The following is a 24,389-nucleotide window of genomic DNA, read 5'->3' on the forward strand; positions in this document are numbered from 1 at the left end:
CATTCTCATAAAGTATGTTTGTCTACTGTGGCTTTGTCGCTCTTGTCCTTACATACATTTGAAATACATTTGTTTGTATAATCCTGTGGGTAATACAAACAAATGTATGTCTGTGTGTGTCCTTATTTACCCAAGCTCCAGCTCTTCCATCCAATATCACTGAGCAGCCATGCAAAAAAAGCTCTGCTGTGAGGAGAACTCCAGCAAAAAGCTGTGAGTAAATGAATGATGTAGAGCCCAAACCATGGAGGCCAACAAAGGGTGAAATGAAGGCCACGTAGTTTTTAATCATGCTCTTCGTATTTTAGAGTGCCCAGTCAAACAAATCAGTCTCACGTAGTCGTCAGTGAAACCAGCCAATCAGGACCGCGCCTCTGCCAATCCAAATAGGCCACAAATGACGGAGTGCGCATGGAAATGTTTGCCAACAGGGAAATTATCACACACATCAATCAAACTTTGCATGCAAAGGTCCTTTCTATGTACCTTCAATACGTAAGCAAAGACACAAATGTACAAACACTGGGGATAAAGTCATTGTTCATCACAGTCTTAAAATGCCTGTGGAGCTAAACAGCCAGACCGAGTTCTTTCTGCAGCCCGATTACATCAAACTTTGCTTTGTATTCATCAGCCAGTCAGCCAGTCAGCCAGCGATGGCTCCTGTGACTCTGGCCTAAATTAAACTTAGAAATGTGGGATACAGAAATGTTCAGACAATACTTGATGACATTTTGAAGTCTCTGAAGAAAAATGTTAAGTACTACTATTTCTCTCCCCTAAGAGAGTCCTGCAGGCAAAACCAAACTGATTCATGAAGACTTACTGGACCTGCCCCTAATAGGTCACAATTTACATCATAAGCAAGACACTGAGATGATGCAACTTTTCTTGGCCAAATACCTGCAAGAAGCACAATTATACACAGGACAATGCAGAAGAAATGGGAACAGTGGCTGTCAGATTAAAAAACAAACAAACAAAACAACAACCATATGTCTGATTGTCTCCAAAACCAACAGGCCTGATCATTCAAAAAACAACACATAGAAAAAAAGCAAATTACAATTGAAGTAGCTGTTTTGGAACGTTTAACCAGGAAGGAATTTCAGAAGCAAGCAGAGCTGCTGCTAACAACTTTGCTCAGCTTTATAGGCTTTTACTCTCAGTACTTGATTGTTCACAACATTTGTTTTACCAAGATTCGTAAAATCTGTGCAGCTCTCCTCCTTTGCAAAACAACCAGATGCAGTGATACAATATGTAACAAGTCACATAGGTAAAGAAAAGTCATGATAAAAAATACGTTCACTTCATTTCTGGACTGCAAGCTGAGCATCTGTTATTATATTCACATTTACAGAAATGAATCCTGCTTCTGATCAAACTGCATAAATGATGGTGACACGGTGGGAAACACTAACACAGTTCATCTAGAAACTTCCAGATATTTATTTCAGAATGCCAATAATCCATATCAAATACGACGTTAATGACAGTTTCACACACATGAGCAGTTAGGCCTGTAATAGGAGCGCTCCCTGAAGAGAGTCGACACGTCTCTGATTGATGGAGTGACGTGGAGATCATTAAAAGACTATAACGCCAAGGAGGAAAGTGTAGGCTCAAAGAAATCAAACGAGGGGCAGAGTTGCAGAAATCTGGACTGAGAGTTGCTTTGAGCTTTCACAGCTGCTGTGAGGCCGTGCACACTCCTCTCCCTCTATTGTCCTGGCATCACTTCAGAGGAGAGCGGAGAACGAGGAGAGTTAGGCGGGGACCTCCTAAAGGCCTCTTTCACTACAAGCTGAAGTAGCAGGGAGGCAGGTCAGAGACTTTGTGACTTGTCCACCACCACACTAAAGGCCCAGACTGAGACCACACCAGTCCGGTGGAAGGAAGAAGCCCACACACTGTTGACGAATATATCAAATCTCAACAAACACTCGCCGCACAGACAGTATCGTCTGGACTGTGACCAAGCATATGTGAAAGATTGTGGTTACTCAGGAGACAAAAAGCTGAAATCTTCACTGCATAGTTTAAGACATGTGTAAGGTCTACAAAATAGTGACATTACACTGTGCCAAACTGCGGCCTGTGATGTCTGGCTGCTTTTTAAAGTGTGATAAAAGCAATGAAATTTCAAAAGGGTTCCCAGATGAAACAGAATGAACGATGATGAAGAATCATCGCAGCTGCCTGTTTGTGTTCCTCTGCTTGTCTACTTATGTATACAGAGCAGGTTGACATATAGTGTGTGAGAGCCAGAGCAGAGAGAGTGCTTTTCTCTAAGGCATTATTACTTTTCTGAAAGACTCAGCTACCACAACTAAAAAAACTGTTTTTTAGAAGGTCTCGCACGATCCTGTGCATTCCTTCATTTCTGTAATTGCCAAACATTAAATAACAAAATGAAGACATTCTGCTTTACTTCTGTCAACGACAAGAAGCTCCATGTAATGGAAAGTATTAGTCCATTAGATCTACAGCATTTGAGAGACTTTGATGTTATGTACGTACCCAGATGTTTACTTGGCTGTTATTTAAGTCAAAGAGTAGTGAAAACCATTTTATGACTGTGCCGAAATTGAAAAAAGGAGAAGATGTGTATTAAAGGGATCAATGAACAAACAAAAAATCCTGTTCAAACCACTTTTCTTGTTGAAATAAATCCTCTTTACTTTAAAACAATTCTTTACTGCAAACTCAATCTATTTATAATAAATGCACCCATAGAGCAATTCAATGGCACCTTTTCTTTTTACATCAAAGCCTCAGCAACATCCCTCTGGCATTGACACAGGAACATATGATAACTGTGATATTGACTTATTTTACTGTATTCATTAGGTGCAATTCAAATTCACAAAACCTCCTTTACTCCCTCTGCATGACTTCACGCGAACAATCTCTTCCAGACTTGTCAGATCGTTGCTCTGTCCAGATGTCTATTAAAACACAGCTGTTGTGTTGGGGCATCCCTTTGAAACATCATCAAACTGTCAAGGTTGCTCAGTATCTTAATCACACTGATTCTCCCCAAAAATATACATGCATGACTTGCACGTGCCAGTTGCTAAACCGTTTCACCCAGAGCTGTCCGTTCACTGCAGACTGAGCTGGAGATGAACTAGAGCTGCTGATCAACACTATGAAATCCCATTACACATGTGCCGAAAGATAAACATGATAATAGATCACTCTTTACAATACATTTCCAGAATGATATGGTCTGAAAGGATTAAATTGCACAGTCAATGTAACTTTTGGCTGCTGTTGGGAAACTTTGTTGACTATTAGTCGCAGGCATTTTTCGCCAAGCTTTTGGCCCCAGCAGGTCCTTCTGTCCTAGTTTCTTAGAATGGGATTGTCTCAGCTCTTTCAGGACATAAAAAACACAAGTAGACAGAGAAGTATTGATTTCTAAATCAACATTGGCTTCATAAACTGCAGCTTTTCATCTTACTCTGCACAGTGGCCTGACATAAATGTGGAGGGCCCGGGTTGAGGGCAGCAGGTTAGTGTGCTGTGAAGTCCACATGCCTGGCACAGGAACAGAGCGGAGGTAATATAGTAGACAAGGATATAATTCCACTCGGTGCTCCAGTGCAGACATGGGACAGGATAAGGTTTCTGTCTCGTTCCTTTCCTCTCACACATCACTCAGCAGAACTACTACACTGTTGGAAAAAGTGAGCCACAACATTGTGAGTGTGGAGCATGTCGAAGGTCACTGTGATGATGATGAGTAAAACGTGATATATCATGACATTGAAAAACATTAAGCGTCACCATAAAGATTTCATCCTCAGATTGTTTAATAATTTGAAGGTTTAAAAAAAAAAAAAAACAGTGTAAGAAGCACGCTTTCAATACCATCTTTTATCTAAAAGATGAGCTACGTCCTGCATACTGGCCAACAATTAAACAACTATTAAATGCTGAGAATTAGAAAAAGTACATCCAAGAGTCTAGTCTGACATTATGTAATTTAGCATGATTTAAAATTAGCATCTGTGTGATAATATGTTAGAAGTACTTATATATATAGCCTGAAATCACATGCCCACTGGTGCAGCTTCTTCTTCACATGCTGAGAGTTACATCAGCAGGCAAAGAGCCTTAATTACAGATTGGATGCACCTGTGATGGTAACTAATTGGAGAAACTCAACATTTCACTTTGCACAAATAAAAAGTCATAGTTGGCTTTTGTTTGCATGAGTCATGTTTGTGTCTGTTTGGCACAGCTATGATTCAGTAAGATTCCTTATGAAGTGTTTGCAAAACATTTCTTAATTTTCTCCCCAGTTTGAGAAACTCTTAAGTCCTCCTCACAATTTCACACTTGAGGAGCTCTCTGAAGGGCTAAGATGCTTTGTGAATAACGTTCATCTTTGCAAGGATCTAGTCCTAACTTGAGGGGGAAATTCTTGAGTTTACAGAGCTTAGTACTTTGTGAATACGCCCCCTGGTGATTAATAACAACATGCATGTAATGTCATTAAATGGCATTATGGTTCAAATTCCAACCAGAGACAGAGATGTTTTAAAAAAACAAATCTCTGATGAGATGCAGCTTTGAATTTGTTATCATATATTGGCCTGAATGCACATCCAGTGATGAAGTACACCATAATGAATAAAAGTCCTCGTTTTTAAGGTTTAGTTCAGATTTATCTCTTGGTGCTTCTGAACCGCTGGGTTTCACATATTTTAAGTCTAACAATAGGAATGTGCTATATAGGCACACCTTGTAGTTTTTCAATTAAAGTTGTGTCAAGTGAGTTGGAAGCGAGGTGGCCTGCTTTATTTTTAACCTTCCACGAGAGTTTCTTCTCCAACTGAAGCGTCTGTCTTTCATCTAGAGCTTACATCTGGAAGTGATTAAGCATCAAACCTTTAAGGAAAGGTTCCCAAAAAGGCAAAGGGAGCTGAGAGAGGAGATATTGTGCAGCCACAGAAGAGAAGCTAGAAGTAACAGAGCTGAAAGGAAGCTGCATTCAATGCCAGACGGTTGTGAAGCTCAAAAGTTATCTTCTTGAAAGGTAAGAATGATAACACTAAGGCCTGTTTCTAACTTAAACATAATGGATGTAGCTTCTCTGTTAAATAAGGATATGATTCAACTGTGGGTCTAAAAATAGGCCCTAAAGGTCATAAAAAAAGGAATGTGACTACAACACCTTGAAAACTATTTTAAGGTGAACGTATCACTAACAGATCTGAGGTTTGATCACTGCAAGCTGAGAGCAATGGATTCGGAGCTCAGCTTGCAAATTAGCGCCATGTAAAATCTGCAATGAATTGAATAGGAGAAAACCTATTTCATCTAAAAAAACGCACAGCAGGGAGGGAGGCCTGAATGCCAGACACACTGCTGACCTTGGTGTTGCTCACAGCTGGGTAGCACTTCTCCTCAGTGTGAAGCATTTGCCACAACTTACAAAGTTTTTTTGCAGACAATATCAGGGAGAATTCTCGAACAAGATTTCGCTTCAGTTTGAAAAAATAAATCTGACAAAGACTTGTTTTTTTTGGAAGCACAAGAAAACAGGTGTGTGTGGCGTTAACCCTTGGCCACCTGGAATGACAGAGGACGCTCAGTAAATCACGCGAGTGGCTCCTGCTTTAAACATTAGCCTGTTTATTTTCCAAAGGTCAAATGGGAGTGACTAACTTGCCCCTATTTTCTTTAGCATGCTGACCGCCAATCAGCAGATGGAAAGAAAACAAAGGGATGATTGCCGATTTTAGCATTTAATAGTTATTATTCGGATTGGCAGTCTCATAACAAAGTGGAGGAAGTGGTTGGAATAGCAAGATTTTTACATAATTTCATTGTTTATATTTAATTTTATCTTACATATTAAGGATGTGAACAGATGCTGTTAACTACTATGATCAGTCTAACACAAAGACTTCAGGTGAAATTAAAAAAACACACCAAAACATGATGTAATGCAGCATTTAGAAGCTGGATATGACATGATATTGATCGGCTCTCACGTGACTCTACATCATGGAACACATTTCAGATCTGAAGTAACCTCAAATGAACTGAAGTTCCCCATAAAGCCACTAAAAAGACTCCTGAGAGCTGCCCAGGCTCTGGTGTGGGAGGTGAAGTGACACTAGAAGCTTGCTGAGCAGATCCATCGAGTTCACCTCCCATCAGACACCCACAGAGCCAAACCTCGCAGGACCAAGCTTGGCAGTGTTTCAGCTCGTCGTCTCTTTTTTAGCCATCCAATCAATGTCCTGAGCTCTGATCTGCTGAGGCTGGCCGGGCGGTGGGTCCCAGGGTCCGGATGAGTGGGAGGGAAGCTAATACGAAACATGCACATTGTGTGGGGGTGCAGGCACTAATGTGGGCTAGGCTAATGCTACAGCTGCCTGCAGTGGGTGGGAGAATGCCCACTGAGCGTGGCATGCACAAACACAGTGCAGATGCGATTGTGGAGTCAGATTGGATACCGGTTCCCAGAGATCCAGGAGCCTCTTGGATATGACATGTCAGAGCTGGAGTTTTATTGGTTTGCTCAGTGTGAGCAGAGTCCACAGTGCATGCTTCTGATCAGACTGTCTGATCACAACCCGGCAACAAATAACTACATTACACAACATTCATCAGAACAGGAAGTCAAATCCAACAAAAAACTCAAGGAGAATCTGTGACATGCTCCGATAGAGACAAGAGACGCAAATGATATCAAGCAGAGTTCAACTCAAATTTGTGAAAAAATAATCACTTACAATCAAAGCACAGAGGACATTGGATTTAAATAATCTTGTCTGAGTTGATTGTTTGGCTGATCAATAGCAGATCTTTTCCTCTGATTTAAAATTCTCTAACAGATGGTTCATCTTGCATGAAGAAGTCTCTTCTACACACACAATTACACACAGAGGCTGACTGTGTGACACATGGAAGAAGTGGTTGAGTTCCCCAGCGCAGCAGGGGGAGCCAGATCTGTGACGAGGCAGAGAAGAGACTTTCCCTAAGAACTCCAGCATAAACTACAACACCATCGGGCCCTGTGGAAACGCTATTGCACAAGAAGCAGCTTCCAGAAACACAGGACAGTTTTAGCTGCTTTATGTTTCTGTGGGGATTTAAAGTCACCCAATATGAAGGACATGTTTGTTGAATGGGTTTGCTGCAACAGTAATTTAATTTTATCTTACTGGTAAACAGTAATTAAAAAGGACAGTTTGGAAAGCAAAGACTGAGTGTTGCAACATTTTGTGTAGATGGTTATGTTGAGTATCTAGACCTTTCTATTAGGAGATCACGGGACTAAACTTCTCACTTGAACATATTAAACTAAGCTTAAGAAATTCTTAACAACCATACAACATGTTTTTTTTTTTTTCTTGTAGAATCGTTATTTAGATTCAACACACCATAACGTACAACGTTTCAGAGACAGTAGTAAACAGACAGGCGGGCGTGTTTAAGGCTGGCACTTGAAAAAGCTTGACAGAGGCACTTCCTGCAGTGATGTAAAATGTAAATAGATCAATAGATCATCACTACAGTGCTTACATGTTCTCTTAATCCATTAGGCTGTGGCTCCACTAAGTGACAGTTCATGTCATTACTCAGTGTTCTCACCCTACTCCCCACAGTGATGAAGTTTACAGACGTTGTGTCGTGATGGGGCCTGAAGACAGTTTAATTTTACCATAACTCTGCTGCTATGCGGCACCAGCCTTTCGTTTAATGTTTAGACGCTACAGAAGTCAGTAAGCCAATCAGTCATTCTCCTAGAGACGCTGAGATTATTTTTCAAGGAGGCAAATGTGGCGTTTTCTTTTTGCAGGTTAAAAAACTTTGACATAGTTTTCGGTTGCTTTGATGAAAAATATGACCTCTCAGATGAGGTTATTTTTCCTTTAGGTGGCGTGTCCTAAAGCCCAAAGCAACAAAAAAAAAAAAACTACTTTGATAACAAAAAGTAAACCGTCACATTATTTCATCAGCACACAGTTCCGACATACACCATCAGCAGGAAACGTTGTCACAGTGTCTGTGTCACATCTTCCTGACAGATCATGTAGAGATTTATTTTTAATCAATGTAGTCAATACCTTACAAGGACTGGCTTGCAGTTAATTTACATGTGTAACTACCAGCATGCATATATTTTAGGTTTCAAGATGTTGCATGTCCTGCAGAGTTTTCTGACATAGTGATAGACTCTCTGAATTTCATCATCCATGTAAACCTTCAATCATTTTAATGTAAGCCTGCTTATTAGAAGGAGATGATTACATTCAATCTCCAGAAGCCACAGCTTTACTGCACTACTCCTGCGGTGATGGAGTCAGTCCAGAAGAAAATAAACCGAATCCCTCTCTAATGTCACTCTCTGCAAGTCCAGGCAGAGGAGAGGGGGTGCAAGTGGGATGGGGGGGTGAGAGAGGGCATTGGGGTCATAAAGGCCTACTGGAAGCCTACATATAAACACACTCTGTCACTGACTGATAAACACTGCAAACAAATGAAGACTGCCCAGGCAGAGTTCTGCGTGCACACGGTTCTCCTAGAAAGGTCTGTTTAACTGGAACAGTCGCAAAGGAAGTAATTCCTGCTTCATGAGCTGGACACATCAAGACGAGCTTTTCTGGCAGAGGAGACGGTGCAGAGCGATGGCTGTCTGTCAGGATCTCTCTGTCCTGTTTCATCGTGTTGCATAATTACGAGTGGACAGAGATTCATGGAGAGCAGACAGAGAATCCTGCAGACAGACAGATGAGTTCACACAGACACACGCACGCTGTACTGCGATTTCCAAACAGTTCCCTGCCAACAACAAACAACAGCTGCTCTTCACATTCAACTGCGGCTCTGTCACGTGGAGACAGATGGAGATACAGCCGCTTTGTCATGGTTACACCTTTTATCCTGTTTTCAGACTTTCTGGAAAAAAGTGATAATGAGATTTTCCATCCTTCCACATGTAAACCTACGTCACCTCCTGAACTGGAATGTTTCTGTTATGTTAGAGCCAATTTCCTACTTGCCACATTTAATATGGTTACTATGTGATATTTGTGTGTTTATCATCTGAGATGTTCACTCTGATTCATGGGCAGTTTTTTTTTTTTACACAAATTCCTCTGAGCCTCCAAAGCAATAGGTGGGTTTCATTTCCTCGCTGGGATATTTATTTAGTTCTCTGCAAAATATTTAGGTGATAGGGTAATTATATTTTATCTTGTATACATGTCCAGTCCCCTCCTTCATGTGATTCATTTCAAACAATCTTTCCTGAGTATACATAAGGTAGTCAGCGAGTTCTTCAGTTGTTTCTCTGAGTAAAAGGGACCTCTACAGTAAACAAGTCCTCGGCAAGGTTACACTCAAGCACCTGAAGAGGAACACACACACACACACACACACACATGTCTGCATCAAGCATTTTCCTTCTATTTCAAAAATAATAAACCTGTTTTGGTTACACAAAAGCTGAGTTTTGGCCAGGTCACTACAAGTCTGTTTTTCACTGAGCAACAGTCTAGCATACAACAGTATGCTCAGCATTAATTTCTTAACCAGCTGTGGAGGAGAAAACTTTGTATGTGCCGCTGCTGGAAAAACACTCATTGGTTATGAGCTTTTTTTCTTTGTTCATGTAAATAATCAGAATGTCATATTTGCATGATTTAATCTGTGTAAAGAAATGTGAGATTAAAACAAAATGCTTAGTGATCGAAAAAATAGTTTCATGGTGTTCTTCCTTTTTTTTTTAATCTTATTTTGCTGTATTTTTATGTGCAATAAGTGTAATGTGCAATTTATAGTTGTGGCTTTTATTGGCATGTGATCTGTTTATACGTGGAAGATTGTTTTTATTCTGTTGTTCTTATTCATTGATTCCAATGTGGAGGCAGCTGTATGTGTGCAGCACTGTAGTCTAACACAAATTTCCCAAAGGGGAAAATAAAATGCATTGTATCTTATCGTCGCATCACATCATGACATGCAGTGATTGAGTTTGTCAAATATTCATTTATACCTCAGTAAACGCAACTGTTTGGAGATAAAGAAGTCTACGGAACTCATTTCAAAACTTTCCCATAACTTGCTTAATTTTGATGGAAAAGCTGTCAACTTTGTGAGATCATGAACTTTGTTGTTATTACAGGAATAATCATTTGAGATGAACTGGGTAAGACTTCAGACAAGGTCTCTTAAATAAAGTTGTTTGCAGGTTAGGGCCAGATTAAAAAGAACTTGAAGACCATGTGTTTAAAGTGGCTCAAGATAAGAGGCTCACTGTTCAGGAAAAAGCAAACCTTTGGCTCATCCCTTATGCTTGACCTACTATCATGTCTGGTCTGACACATGGAGAACAGTCAGACTCACCCAAAAGAACAATAATGACCCGTGAAGAAGTTCACCTGCTCAGGTTACAACAAGTGTTCCATGAAATAAATGTGTAAAGAGGATTACGAGCAATAAGAAAATAGAAAGGCATGCAGTGACCACACCTTACAGACGTCTGCTGTTTTATATGCTCTAATGTGCCAATGCAGACTCTGATAAGGTTGTCTTGGGTCTGCACTGAAAATAAGGGAAGGGTTTCCTTCCAAAGCGAGATATGCACTATTGTACCAGGCAAGCGAAAATGAAAATATATGCTAATAAAACAGAATTCCTTTGTTGACAAAAGTCTAATATGCATGCAAACTAGTTTCATTTCTTTCTGTAAGGCACATGAATAATGAATAATAAAACACGATTACGTCTCTGCTCTGCTGCTCTACTTTAATCAGCTCAGAGTGACAAGTCTTCAGATGAATGGGTAACTTGTCCTGGATGTTTTCTTGCCCTCTACACACTCGCGCTGTGCTTCCATAAGATACACAGAGTACACAACAAATTAAAGAATTATAATGGCTATGTGTACAAAACACAAAGGCTTTTAAAATGTTTTGTCGACTAAATATTTGAACTTTTTACCTTTTCCTGTCTTGGCATCTTGTAAAGGCAAAGCTAAAAGTAACTCTTTTTAGAGGGGGTATCACTTAGATTCCATAGTGCCTTGCAATGCTGATTTTATTTTGTGGTTCATGTTAAGTTTTTGGTCTGATACATGATCTTGATCACTTTCCTGAGAGTTATTGCATGAGTCTGTGTGATTTACACACACAGAGGTTCTAGGTCTCCCAAATCAAATCCAATCAAGCAGAAAGTTCTGGCTAACGTGAGCTCCAAGGTCACAGGTCGGCCAAACGTCCAGCTGCCCTCTGTGACCTTTGGCCTGGTAACCATCTATTCCTTCTTTCATCTGCTCGCCGGCCACCTTCTAGTTGTGTCAGGGAGTCGTATTAGGTTCTTCTGCCTTCACCAACAATGATCAGGAAGACAAGTGAATTATGGCACAGGAAAAAGGAAGGGTAATATAAATCAAGGAAAAATTGGCACCCAACCTCTCCCCAGAGTCTTTTGTGTTTTTCCGTGATCCAAACGAATGTGTAATTAAAGGCTGCTCTGATGTTTTGAGGTAGGATATTATAGGCATCTCAGACCAGCAAATGATCTTCAAATAAGCCACAAGCAGTAACCCACCTATTAAGCATGCAAGTGAAGCTGAAAGACAACATTTCGTCTAATGCTTTAATAGGTTACGCTACAATTCTGCAGCATTCACACTCTGTCATTTAGACCTTGGAGTCAATGCTTCATTGGTAATGATGAAACTCCATTTCCAGACCTTAGCTGCATTTCATCTCATCTCAGTTTGTGGCTACTTGTTACCCTGAGTGATGAAAACCTTCGAACAAACCAAACATGCTGCACTGAGCTAAACTGACCTCAGGAACACAGCAAAGAAACATCATCATTACAGCTGAATGGATACATCATACACAGAGAAGAGGTGAAAGGGTCGTCATCTGTCATCTCCTTATCTGCAAACACATTCACAGAGTTCAATGTGAACTTTACTGTTTGGTTATGGTAGGACAGAGTTCCAGCAAACATATGTCATGTTGCTATGGTTAATCTCAAATTGTTTTGCTGTCTGAAAACATAGCATCTGTTGCCAGCACAGCTCCATCATTATCAGTTTTGAACACTGCACTGTTGAGAATCCTTCATCGTTACACATACATTCAACCTGAAGGCAATAATTCTGTCTGCTGATGTCGCTGTCTTTCTGACTCTTCACTATTTGATCCATAGGAGCGAACCAGGTAACTTTTCTACTCCAGTAATGCTGATCTACTCATATTCTGGAGTCTTCTTGAACAAGTGAGTAAAATATCCTCGTGTATAACAACACTGAATGCATGACATTGAGCAATGAACTGATAAAATGTAGGTATTAAAATCTCTACAGCTCAACTCAACTCAACTTTATTTATATAGCCCTTTAAGAAAAAAAAACAGTTGATCCAAAGTGCTGGACAGCACAGATAAAAACAACATAAAAACAAAGCAACAACAACAATAATAAGAAACAATTTGAAAATTGTGAAATTAAACATTTCAGAGCAGTGAAAACTATAAATTTATAGGTCAGCTGTTTGTCAAACGTGTCATTTTGTGCAGATCACACTTATTGAAATGCACAGGGAGCTTCTAGCTGCCTGTTGAAACCCAGCTCAATTAGCTGATATAGGATTATGGGCTGGCCAATCATACTTGAAGTAGGGCCCACGCCGGCCCCTGGACCCACCCCTGCTGCCGAGGCAAACCTGAGCCCATCCAGCTCATAGCGCTCACCACTATGCATACAGAGGAGCCTATTAGACAGAAAGAAACATCTGTGTATGTGCAATGAATGCATTACCTCGTGTAACAGAAGGAGCCTCTTTATCAGTGGACATAGATGTTTACTGTCTTCTAAAGTGACAGTTTGTAGATTTGAGCTCCCTATAATGCATAAACTTGTTTGTTATCACCAGCTGGGTGATGATGTCTGCTGCTTGGAAAGATGAACGCAGGTCTCCTTTTCTAAATCAAGGTTTGTCATCACCATTAAATGTATTTTTTAAAGTCAACGACTTAGTGTGTAAATTTTCACATCAAGTGTTCAAGTTATAAAAGTAACACTGTAAGCTATTTTTTTTTTTTTAGTTTATAGCCCTATAACATTTGAATACATTATATTAAATCGTTATATCAAACATCATGACATTTTCATTTGTCCAAATACTATCTGAGTCCTTATGTAAACAGGTGCAGACGCAATTGATATCAGTGTAGTTTCATTGAACTTTAAATTTCTCCCCCCCAAATTTCTTTGATCAATAAAACGTAGAGGGAGTTCTCTGATATGTATGTCTCATATTTAAGTGCATTTTCAGTCAAAGGAGACCTAAAACACAGACCACTGTACCTTTTGTTTGTGCATATCTTTCTTAATTATATCTGTTGGAGAATTTAATTGGCCGACACATTACCATTTGTAAAATAACTCAATTACATAGAAGCCGGAGGTACTGCATGTGGTGGAGATTCACATTACTCTGTATTAGTTCCTGTGACTTACAAAGGCAATTATTCAGTTGTACCAATTATTTAAAGTCATGCATATTAGTCTTTCACACATGCCCATAATGGTAAAACAAATTAGCCATTCGAGCAGCGTTAGAGGACATTATAGCAGCCCCGAATGGGTTAATGTGTCATATCCTGCTGGGAGACCCTGAGCACTAACCTCAGTGACTCTCTGTTGAGTGCTTTGACTTTAGACCCCTGTGACAATGGCACAAATAAATCACAGTGTGAATTCTGAGGAAGGATTTATCGGGAGGAGTGGAATGTGTCACCGGGTGTAAGGATCGTGTGACCTAACAGAGACTACAACAGTCAGAGGTCATCGTTTCTCTTCCTCGTCGAGCTGACTGAGGACAGAGGAAGACAGCAAATGTGTTATGGTGCATTCAATGTCTCGTAATGAAGCAAAGAAAAGAAGGTGAAAATGCTAAGGCCAAGCTTTAACCTACATTTTAAACACAGGCCAAAGCTGATTTTAAACTGTAAACGTTTTCTTTGATGACAATAACGCGTGCTTAGCTGTTCTCTTTAATCGTCCTCACCATCTTAGCTACACTGACATGACTTTATGTGACAGGACAGCGTCAAAAGAGCAGCAAAAAAACACTGTCTTTGTCTGATGGATCACCATTTGCTTCTATTTAATGAGGCTGTTTGGGATTTTTGCACAATTTAACATGTCAATTTCCACAATGTCCATATGTTACACAGACTTTGATTTGGGCAAATGTGGGCTTGTGAAGAAGGGAGATGCAGCTTTCTTAAGATGTGTTTTCACAGCTTGTAGCCATTTAGCGCAACAGCCTTTTTTACCCCTTTGTGTTCTTTATAGATCTTCTGTTATAACAAGGAAGTGGCTCTGATTTAATGTGTTCCTCCTTATACGTCCTGATACATGTGTTTGTCAACATGTCTTAATGTGTCTTATGCAGGGTTCCTTTAAAGGCAGAACTTTTTACAGATTTCTGTTCCATGAAATTCTGCCAGAGTTTGTCAGAGCTCTGCATGTCTGGAGAGCCGTTGACATAAAACACTGTCATCCTGTTACAAGCTAAGGTGCATTCTTATTTCTAGATAACAGCAGTCACAGTGACATTACACTTAGGCACACAGGAGGTCATGAAAGCAGCAGAGCAGATGAGAACCCTCACCACATCAAAGAGCAGGATGGTTGTTCAATGAAAGGGGGTACTGGCTCGTTCAAATCCTGCAGGGCAGACAAGCTGTCCTAAACACACATCTACCAGGATCTTCTGGAGCCTTTTTGAAATGGGAGAAGAGCCCAGATGAACACAGAGAGGCAGCACTGGGGTCACTGGTTTCGTGGGCAGCGGATGAGCTGGTGCGTGTGGCTCTTACCCAGCCAGGCGGACGGAGAAGTGCTGAATGACTGACTAAATAAACACGCGGATAAAAACAAACAGAAGACAGAGATTTAGCTCGAGATAAAAGCAATAAAGAGAGACAAGAATCAGAGGGTCATTTCACTCTTTCACCAGCCGTTAAAATGGCAGCAGGTCTCTGTTTTCTGCATGGAGTGTTAAAAGTTTGAAACCGAACTAAGCCATCTGCTGAAGAAGGGGAGAGTTGATTTTTGGGTAGAAGATAAACACGACCCAGTTGAGCAGAACAGTAGTGGAGCAACTGTAAAGGAGAAACAGACGGAGCCCATGACACCCCCACAGTGCTGATTAACCCTGCCGTATGACACAACAGTCCTGGTGGAAACATTGGAGCCAGAAAAACAGATCCCTTAATGCAGAGTTTTATCTAACATACTAAAGCTTCCATCCATTACTTTACTTTCTGGTTTAGGTTTTCAGTAGGAAATAATCAAATTTGGGATGTGGCATGGAAAACCTCCACTCGTCCCCTTGCATTTTGGAACTTGAGATCAGTCTAAGCATCTTTCTCACATGGCAGCGTAGCAAAATTGTGGTTTGATGCTATTATGGTTCAAAAACTGCTGACATTTACTCCGTATTGGAAGCACTGGTAGGAAAATAAAGCCACATTAAAGAACAAGATAATGATTAACCATTATGTAACCACATGCTTATGGTTGCAGTCTGTCTTTAATGAGAAATTCAAGTGAATCTTTTTGTTTATGTCCTCTGTCCATTGTATGGGGTTTATGTTGGGGGAAAAAAAACCTGTATTATGAAATCTTTTAAGAAACTTACATCTGTAGGTTACAGGGGCTTTAACTCGTGAAGAAAACTTCTGAAAATGTCCTTTTTGAGGTGAACTCAATGAATGAATGTATCGAAAGTATCAGCCTGACTGACCCCGACTTTTCCTGCCTGCCCCCCAGTATATTTCACCTTGTAAAAGTCGGGGTACGCTGATGTGAGAGCAGCAAGAAATATTTCGGGAATTTCACAGCGAGCGGGTGTAAGGGGTTTGCACGGTCGCTGCTACAATATTTACGCATCCCTGTGCATGACACCGCCTCATTATGTGTTTACTCTTTTTTGATACTGCGAACATGTTGAACAACACATTTCACTAAAATACTTGGATATGAAGGCAAAAATTGTCATCATGGTGTGGGACTCTGTTGCCTGTCCCGCCAATTCCACGTCATTCTTTTTACATCATGTACTGCCTTCTGAGACCATTCGACAAGGATAGTCTCCCGCTGTGGGGTGAATGTGTGAACAAGCAAGTCAGGAAAGATTTTAAGCCTGCCTGTAAATCCTAGAAATGTTCAGGAGTGCTTATGTAAAAACAGCTTTACTAAGTGTGTAAAAGGGTGTATTGTACAATGGACCCTGAGGCAAACTTTAGTACCCTTTTACAAAGAAGGGAGATGGAGAAAAACTGAGAGGAAAAAAAGTGGGGAAAAGTGAAGCCTAAGTCTGAGGAAAAAAAAAAAATATATACTAATCCTCCAACCCCCTGTTCCCAGTTTCCTCTGAGGCTGAGGCCTTCCAGGGCTCATTCAGCAACAACTATACCATGTTTTCCTTCCCTTTAGCAGATTACATCAGCACACTAAAGTGCAATCGCTCCAACTACAAATAGTTTCAGTATCTAACAAAGTGTTTTTAACTGTGCTTGCTGTGAGGGGCCCCAGTGTTCACAGGTCAGCATGATGCCAAAGACATATGAGAGAACACACAAAAAGAAAAACCTGATAAAACACGGGTCATTGCAATGAACATTTTATTTAGACATATTTTGCAGACGCATTGGGAAAAAAATGTAACTGAGAAACTTGTAGCGACTAATCTGGACCACATACAAGGCTTTCAATAAACGGCTGAATGTGGGCTAATGAGGGATTAGGTATGGCTTTCATAAAGAAACCCTTGGTTATGTGGCCTGTTTCAGCATTAATAGAAGAGGAGACAAATGGAACAAAGAAAACATATTGTAATCCAAAAAGCCAATGGGAAATGGGGACTGTGGATTATTGGCAAGTCATGGGATCCCTCCAACTTTGCCTCACCAGTATAACTTAAGCTTATTTGATGGGTTAAAGATTCAGATGTCACATGGTAGAGTCTTTGGGGGAGAAAGTGGCTGTGTGTGTAGTGAAACGCTAAGCAGATCAACCGCTCCTCAGAGGGATTACATCTCATTTGAGAGGGCTCACAGAGGGAACTCGTAAAACAGAGTAACAAAGTTGGACTGGATCGTCTTAGCTTTTAAATGTTTAGGTATTAAAGCAAACTGTTTCTTTGCTCATCTCTGAAATCCTGATATCATAACTTACATTTTGAACAACAAAAGACTGAATGAAAGTCTGACTTGATCACCATCAACTTTCTAACCAGCATCATTTAGTAGGCATCTACTCCTCATTTACTGTCAGATAAAATGTGCACTGATGAATTATTTTAAAAAAATAATAAATTGCTTTCGATCTCTGATCTGTATATTCAGAGATAAAACCCAGGAGCTTTTTTTTTTATTTTTTTTTTTTACTAAATCTCAGTCTAAAGCGAGAGAATGTGAATGATGACCCAGAAATATCAAATTTAAGCAAAAGCTTCAGTCTGTGATCAATAATGAATGAGGGATGATCTCTGCATCGATTTGCAGCATCATGTTCACAACACAAATCACCATGGCAACAAGCTGTTTAGGTGCTGCTGGATGATGACTGCTGCTTACTCTTTTAGCCACGATAAGCAGTACTGTGGTGAAAAATGTGTCGCTCTGCTGATCAAAGCTTGCTTTTAGAGCCATTTCCCTTTCTGTTCTGCTCGCTGTGTGGCCTCTGGTTCAAGGTTTAAAGGACAACACTGTTGAAAAAACACACTTCACACATTTGAAGTCTTCAGTCTTAGTATTATGAGTTGACTTAAGACCTTTTGGCTGACCAGAGACTGACTTTTTTGTAAGCTTCTCTTTGTCTGATATTTTACTGGCCTTAGAGAGGGATTTGTTTTTTTTTCTATCTTTTATTTTAATGAAGGCCGGACTTTTTTGGACATTCCAGGAAGTCTTAAATGTCAAATTTCTACACATACACAGCTTGGTACCTAATGTGCCAGAGGGGAACATGGTTTGTAATAAACACCAATAAAAAAAGAACCGATACTGCAGGAATATTACACTTTCTGTTGTAGAGACAATAACCTTAATTTAAAAAGTTTACTGTCTTAGAACAATGTCTCAGCAGAGACAATGAGTGTGACGGTGAGCGGGTGGTTACAAGCTTTCCCAGACCTCAGCCCGGGACTATGTGTTTATGAGGTGCTTTTGAAATGTAATGATGTCACACACCGGCTGTGAAAACATGTAGAGCGGACGCTCCATTGGCCCTAATGAGAATATTAGGGATAAAAACGGAGAAGTGGGGAAATGTGCTGAAGGAGATGGCAGCGAGGATCTGAGTGTGTGGCCTCTTATCGTTCCCCTCAGAAATAGGAGGTACCAGAAATCTGAATACAGATTAACTCTCAGAGCTCAATCACAAGAAATACAAAAGTAACACCAAAACGTCTTTTGAAGGACAACACTGAAGCTAAAGCACCAACCATTCGATTAACTGTATATCCAATGCACAACACAGCTGTATATTATTATATCTGATCCACCTGTATGTAATGCTGACCTATACCCTGTACAAACATGGACGTATAGTCTCAGTGACATCACCAATGGTTACTGAAGGGGTGGTTTGATGCCCAACGATGTGTTCATATTGAAAAAGCCGTCTCACTGCCACAACGGTCAACCTTGTAGGCAGAGCTATGGAGGGCCTGAAGAATGCATGCGGTCAAAGCCGTAATAACACATAGCTCTGATTCTTCATAACATCACAACAGATTCGTTAAAATTAACCCCTCTACAGCGTGTGCTCAAAAAGACATGAACACGTTTTTGTTTTGTTTTTTTGTTGCAGGCTGTAAACATGTTAATCTCTGCTGTAATATGGGTGTTAAAGGCTGTTGCAGCCACCCTCAAGTGAAAACCTCGACAAGTTGCAGGTTTTTGCACTTCTGCAGCTTACTTCTCACATGTGGCTTGAGTTACATGCAATCTGGCCTGTGTGGCTTTGCTTTACTTACACTGATTAACCCTAAATCGAACACAAGACACACCAACACATACCATTTTTAACAACTTGACTGTTTGCTGACGTTTTTGCAAAGTTGGTGATCTTTGGCCTTTTTGTGTGTTGTTTTTTTATCTTCTGCTCAGAAGTTCATTTTAATATGATCAAAATCTCCATATTTAAATAATGCATTTCCAATATTAGGACATGAAATAGATAAAAACACGAGTCAAAGGCTTCATTGTTTATGTACCACATGCACAATTCGTAATGTAGCCGTCAATACATTATGAACACTTTTATATAACAGATCATACATTTGATTACAAATGCATAGGCTACTGCATGTTTTATAAGTCAAACATACCAAATGAGAGATATTACATTCACACCAGGGCACTTTAGATACAACTAAGGGTTTTAACATGTGTGCAACTAAAAACACATCTGCAAACACTCTTTTTCTTTCCCTGTCCACCAGCCATGTCATCGTACAGTGTTCTTTGTTTTCTTGCCGTGCATTTAACTCTGTTTTTGTGTCATTAAACTATTTTCTCCAGTCATCTATTCACCCCTGTGTCTGCGCTGTTTGTAAAGAAAACAGGCTTGTATCAGTGTGTCTATGAATGATCGACAAACCAACACAGCTGTTTAGAATAGGCAGGGGTGCTAGCTAAGCAGCTAAAGCTAGCAATAGGATAGTAGCTACAGGTGTCAAGTGCATCAGCGTAAAGAATGAGGCTACATCCCTGCAGAATGTGGACCCATTTGTTTCTAATATGTTATCCTGTGGGAATGTGTGAGATGATAAATGCTCTTCCTCTTACTGACACATTTATGATGAACATTTTAAACAGTAGGTCATCACTGGGCTGTAACATGCTCTTCCCACCCCACAAGTGTGGTGTGAGTTAAAAATGACCACCGGGGGAATAAGACCATTTCACTACTCCCATATTGATAGTGTTGGACACAGAATGTTCAGTTCCTGTAGTAAAAACTTCGTTTCACACCTTGTCAGGAAAACAGGATCTACAGAAAAGGGATATAAGCTGAGCAGAGACGGCCTTTTGTCTCAGAGACACCAGTGAACCACATATAATTACATATCATTATGCACAGGAAGTTAAACTCACAAAAAGTGAACAAAAATTTGAAGCAATTAGAAAGGACAGAATGATTGTCTCTTTTTTCATTTAACAATGTCACACATTTTGAAATGTATGCAGATAGAGATGAAGATCTGAGAAAAGACTTCTGTGCTCTGGTGATCCCTTTAAAACCCACCAGGCATGACCCAGGACCCTCACACTTTGTGTGACCATATGGAGTTTCCCCCACAGCAGACCCCCTAACTCTGGGGGATTTGGACCCTTCCTATCAGACAAGGCTGCTGGAGGGAGACCAAAGGAGGAATTGAGTTGCTGGCCAATCTAATCAAAGGGGAAATTGAAGACTATTCCTGATTTTATGCCGATTATTTTAAAGTCAGATAAATGGACAAAACAATTGAAGCAAGATGTTGATTTTCCCACATGTTGTCAGAATGTCCACTCTCTTTTTGTCCACTTTTACAAAGTGAAAGTTTGTTCTTCTCTGCAACATGTTCCCCCTTATACCTCAAATTACAGTTCACACATACACACATACACACACACACACACACACACACACACACACACACACACACACACACACACAAACACGAGACGAACATCGTATGGAAGTCTTGCACTCTGAAAACTAGAAATTTACTCTTATGGGCAAGCTGCCCAGGAATTCTGGTCACAGCACTATGCAGCAAGTAGATGATTTGTCTTTGAACTGTTGTTCTCCTCCCTACTCAGATATCCAACTAAAAGTGGCTTGGGACTCAACACCAGTCCAAAATGAACACTGTCAAAGTAGCCAAAATGAAGAGGGGTCTAATTCATTTATTAATTTCCCCTTGAAAGTGTTTAAGTCGTGCTGCTGAATGACTGCAAAGCTGAAAGGCTTTCCACATTCTCTAGTTGTTACACAACTTTCTTCTTAAATTCTTTCACATTGATCATATAACAAAGCATAAGAATGGAGATGGAGCTATAAAGACATGTCGAATGCATCGACAAAACTCAATTCTTTATCTGGAAGCACACTGAGTTGGATTTTAAAGCTCAGAGATTTCCAGATTTGCGTAAGCCAAGGAGAAACCTGAAACCAGGAGCTCATGTGGGGGGAGAAAAAAAAACAACAACAAAAGACCAGGATGGAAAAGTATTGAAAAGAAAATGTAGTTTTCACGCTGTACTAAATTTTAGATGAGATTTAAAAACATCAAAGCGGAACTTAAAACACACACTTATTAGGAAACCCATTAAATGCGTCGACCACAGTGAGAATGTGAGACAGTGTCATTAAACTAAGCTTCACATCAGTGATTTCAAGTGGCTGCAACAATTCAAATCAAGATATCATATCTACGATTTCATGTTAGCTGATCCATATTCAATAAGACTTGGCTACTTTGTTGATGTCTTTGAAAGTCTTTCTCATAAAACGTAAATGATCATTTTGCATTTCAGAATCTGCTATTAGATTTATGAGAGTAGCTAAGCGTGGAACACATTGATAACTCTCACACACTCAGGGATGTTATTCCCAAAGCTTCCCTTTCATGCTGCAGTTGTCCAGTTGATGGTCTGTTTGGTGAACAAGAGTCAGTTTGTGCTCTGCAGGCTGTAGACACGAAGCACAAACTGGGTCTGACACATCTTCATCGACATGATGAGTAGAGGAGCCTTTGGGAATATTTAGACAGTGTCAGTAGGTGTTGCCAGTGATTGAACGATGAGGCTGTGCAGAAAGACTGACTTGTATAGGCCTTTTGTATGTGTGTGTTTCTTTATGTGTGTGGTTACTATATCTTAAGCTGTCATGGTAAGCGTATTACAAACAATGTTTTACCTGTGAGATGAATGTTATTTCAGTTTTCCAGATGCATCATCAATTGGCTGGGAATTCAATATATCGTGCCAACTACTGTTACAAGATATCAAGTGTAGTTATGTTTTTACCATTTATCACTTGGATGGATGAATGATTTCAATCAGCAACTAAAACTAAAAGTAAAATAAAACTGACCTTATTTTCTTGTTTTCCAATTCAAAATAACTGGGTGGTTTGTTCTGGAGAGAGGATCTACTGTATGCGATTCATGTGGATAGTTTGACTTCTGTTTCTAACCTTGTAAATGATAAAGACTGAATGAATCTTCAGAAAACCAGACAGACCTACAAAAAAAGAAGCTAGCAACAACCTTTCCCGCCTGTGTTTGCATCAAAGAAACACTGATGTTTTTTAATGTTGTGAGCCCAATAATGCAACCACAAAGAAATATAGTAGAAATATGAATGGCAAAGTGTTGGTAAGTTGGGTGTTCTTAAAAGATTTACAACTTTTATGGTGCCATCTGACTATAAAGCCTTTTGTGTTTCCTTTTAGATTTTGTCAAAAGGAAAGTACACGGCGGCAGCATTCATTCTAACAGCGAGAATAAAAACATCTTGAGTATAAGATATATATTGTGATAATAAAAAAACATTTGTCACTTCAAGACATTTTAGAAGTGTTTGCTATCATCCCTTAAAGTTTCTAATCTTTGGGGAGGGGTGAAGAAAGGGGTCAACTGCAATAAAACTAATTGGTTGTCATGGGAACAGTTTTGTGTTTTTGTTATTTGAACATCTTTTGTCGGCAGTCACACAGTGGTGTGCTCTGACTGGTCCTGTTGAGATAATAGGAAGAAGTCTTTGATTTGAAGTAATTCCAGGTAATAGTTTCCAGAGAGCCATTCAGCACTGTGGAATGCAAACTAATCTGGTCACATTGGTTCTGCTGAAACTCTCTGAAGACCCCGCAGGGTCGTCACCCTCAGAATACCAGCCCACTTTTACATCCCCCTTCAATACAAAGTTAAAGGCAGAGGAATGAAAGGAGGGTGTCGAGAGGGAGGGGCTCACACATCATCAAGTGAACCAAAGCTACTGTTCACATGTGCACTGAAAGCGTTGAACTGTGCCATAATCTGTAGGTGTGAGCTGCTGACCAGCTGAATGGAAATGAAGGTTCAATCACTGGACTGTATTTTTCATGTAGAGTTAAAGGTCGAGTTTGGAAGGCAGTCAATAGCGCTCTGCTTGGCTGAGTCAAAACAAGTTACTCATCCAGACAAATGTTATTTACAATTCTTGTCTTTGCCCATGAAATGAAGCTAATGCTTGAATGTTCACCACTGTAGAGCAAAGTGAAGACAACAACTCAGCTGCCAGTAATTCTCCTCTGTAGAGAGCTAAGCCAACAAATTAACAACGCCTGGCGTACTTTGTGAAATCCCGTTAAGGATACTGTTGACGGGCAGGGACTTTGTCACTCTGCAGACAATGGCTTCACTCTCTGCTCCCGGGTCATTTTCATTAATTAACCAACGTGGCGCTCAAAAACTAATCCAATCACACAGCCGTCTTTTCTCACGGTTCCAGGCCTGGCTTCTGGATGACTCTGATCGACCTGCTGCTAAACACCACAAGCAACACAAACAGAGCCAGGACCGAGGATGTGGAAAGAGCAAAGGAAATAACAACCGCCCATACATGAACCAGCAAAGCCAAGGCCAAACAATCACTGAAATTCACTGCAGTATGTTTTAAATATTGCTACATGACAATGACTTTGAACATGAGATGAAAGAACAAATACCTGCTTTTATGTTTTCCTGTTTTCACTAAAATAACCACTGTGTGTTGACAGCAGGCTTCACCAGTCAGTGGATTCAAAGACTCTGTGTATTATGTATATATATATTTTTTTTTTTATCAAAGTTAAGATTTTGTTTTTGAATGGGAGATTGCAGCATCTTGAACCATCTGCACCTTTGGAGATCTGATCACTGATTTAAGGCTCAGGCGCATCCTTGTTCCTTTTTACTCAAGAGCAGTTCAGATCTTAATGTCAGTGCTTCAGCATTGTCCTTGATATTTCCTCTGAGCACTTAACAAATAAACTGTGCCAGGCATCATTCTTCGAATTTAAGAAATGATTGTATTTCTGCTTTTAACTGTCAAAGCTGAGACAATCAGTCTCCTTGGTTATTGGCTTATGGGCTCACTCTGTCTGTAAGCTTTTTAGCTGTTTCTCTTTTGAAGCCCATGCTTCAATTCTCTGCCTGATTTTATGTGCCAATAGACCATTCACTGCTAACAGTTTGAAATATCCCTTCAGACAAAGAGCCACAGGCCTCCTCAGACTAATGGATCCAACAGATTGTACCAGACGCAGATGAAAAGACTAAAGTCATGCTGAAGAGAGCAGCCGAGTACAA

General features: G+C 40.1%; 1 protein-coding gene across 1 annotated transcript in view; it reads right to left on the reverse strand.

Annotated features, from left to right (window-relative positions):
• Nucleotides 1–24,389, reverse strand: part of LOC306831058 (protocadherin-16-like) — a 75,189-nt gene that overhangs the window by 22,368 nt on the left and 28,432 nt on the right. The gene's annotated exons all lie outside the window — the stretch shown is intronic.

The sequence above is a fragment of the Symphodus melops genome (genome assembly GCF_947650265.1).
Source record: "Symphodus melops genome assembly, chromosome: 10".
NCBI classification, from domain to species: Eukaryota; Metazoa; Chordata; class Actinopteri; order Labriformes; family Labridae; genus Symphodus; species Symphodus melops.